Below are 1,506 nucleotides of genomic sequence, written 5' to 3'. Positions count from 1 at the left end.
CACCAGTCAGGTATATAGACTGACAGCTGTGGGGTTCGAACCCACGCCCTTTCGGACTGGCGCCTGAAGCCAGCGCCTTAGACCACTCGGCCAAACTGTCGATGAGTGCTTCAAGATTCATAGCCGAGGTGATGCATCGCTCTGCCAAACCAGAGGACACAAAAAACGGATTGAACGGATTCTGCGAGGTGCGATGTCACAATATCGATCAAAAGGTTTTGGTCTTGCACTACCTCGCTTCTGAAAGGGTCTCGGTTCTCAATATAAGACCAGTCAGGTATATAGACTGACAGCTGTGGGGTTCGAACCCACGCCCTTTCGGACTGACGCCTAAAGCCAGCGCCTTGGACCACTCGGCCAAACTGTCGATGAGTGCTTCAGGATTCATAGCCAAGGTGATGCATCGCTCTGCCAAACCAGAGGACACAAAAAATGGATTGAACGGATTCTGCGAGGTGCGATGTCACAATATCGATCAAAAGGTTTTGGTCTTGCACTACCTTGCTTCTGAAAGGGTCTCGGTTCTTAATATAAGACCAGTCAGGTATATAGACTGAAAGCTGTGGGATTCGAACCCACGCCCTTTCGAACTGGCGCCTTAAGCCAGCGCCTTAGACCACTCGGCCAAACTGTCGATGAGTGCTCCAAGACATACTTCTGAACTTTTCGAGTTTCGAGGCTCGATCTCGAATCGATTCGGTCCCAGAGGTTATACAATCGATTGGTCCAATATCGATACCGGTAACCGAGAATCGATCTCGAATCGATTCTTTCGATTTAGGGGCGCCGGTTCGATCCAAGGCTCCGGCATTTTTATGTATTTTCTATTTCGAAAAGTTGCGCACAATGGAACCACTGAAACCCGGCACCTGCTCATCCGCGCCCCTAGATTCGTCGCCCCTAAGGTACTCAATCCGCCCCTAAATTGCCCAATCCGCCCCTAAATGACTCGTACCGGCCCCTAACTTTTCAAGCTACCCGAGCGTCCCTGAAGCTTCACTGCAAGCATGTCACGTGGCTTTGTTGACTGCCATGACATCTTGAGGAAAACTCATGTGCATCACGCTTGACCCTGGCCGTCTGAAAGATACATGTTCGAACTTGACCAGCCACTGGCTTGAACGTTTCGAAACCTTGGCCGACGCAATGATCAATCTAGTTTCGCATCGTTGTGTTGAGCCGTGCTATCTACTGATCTTGGCCGGCGGCCAATGGCCGCCCTGAACACGTACTGAGCGTACTGAACTCCACCACGTAACTACATTTATTAGCTAAGCACACTGGTATGGGTCACTGAGACAGAAACTGTGCCATGTATGTCAGTCTCAGAGAAGCTGTAACGATAGCGGATGACTCATCCAACTTTAGAACGCATGTGGCATATTTAGGGGCGGATTGAGTAATTTAGGGGCGGGGCGAAGAATCCGGATTTTTGAACCTATGCTATATGCGATAACTATTAGAGTTATTAGGCTACTTAGTAGCCGCTACTAGGGATATTGAATT

The 1,506-nt window shown here is 49.5% G+C and overlaps 3 non-coding genes across 3 annotated transcripts; all 3 read right to left on the bottom strand.

The window, feature by feature from the left end:
* Positions 1–20: 20 nt before the first annotated feature.
* On the bottom strand, positions 21–100 carry Pmar_PMAR008378. The gene has a single exon. It is a non-coding gene; the product is annotated as a tRNA-Leu (tRNA).
* Positions 101–287: 187 nt separating this feature from the next.
* Positions 288–367, bottom strand: Pmar_PMAR008377. Its single transcript has one exon. It is a non-coding gene; the product is annotated as a tRNA-Leu (tRNA).
* A 187-nt stretch (positions 368–554) lies between these two features.
* On the bottom strand, positions 555–634 carry Pmar_PMAR008376. Its single transcript has one exon. It is a non-coding gene; the product is annotated as a tRNA-Leu (tRNA).
* Positions 635–1,506: the final 872 nt, after the last annotated feature.

The sequence above is a fragment of the Perkinsus marinus genome, assembly GCF_000006405.1.
Source record: "Perkinsus marinus ATCC 50983 genomic scaffold scf_1104296962856, whole genome shotgun sequence".
In the NCBI taxonomy this organism is placed as follows: domain Eukaryota; phylum Perkinsozoa; order Perkinsida; family Perkinsidae; genus Perkinsus; species Perkinsus marinus.
The sequence above is the reverse complement of the archived record's forward strand: the minus strand, read 5'-3'. Positions and strand labels throughout refer to the sequence as shown.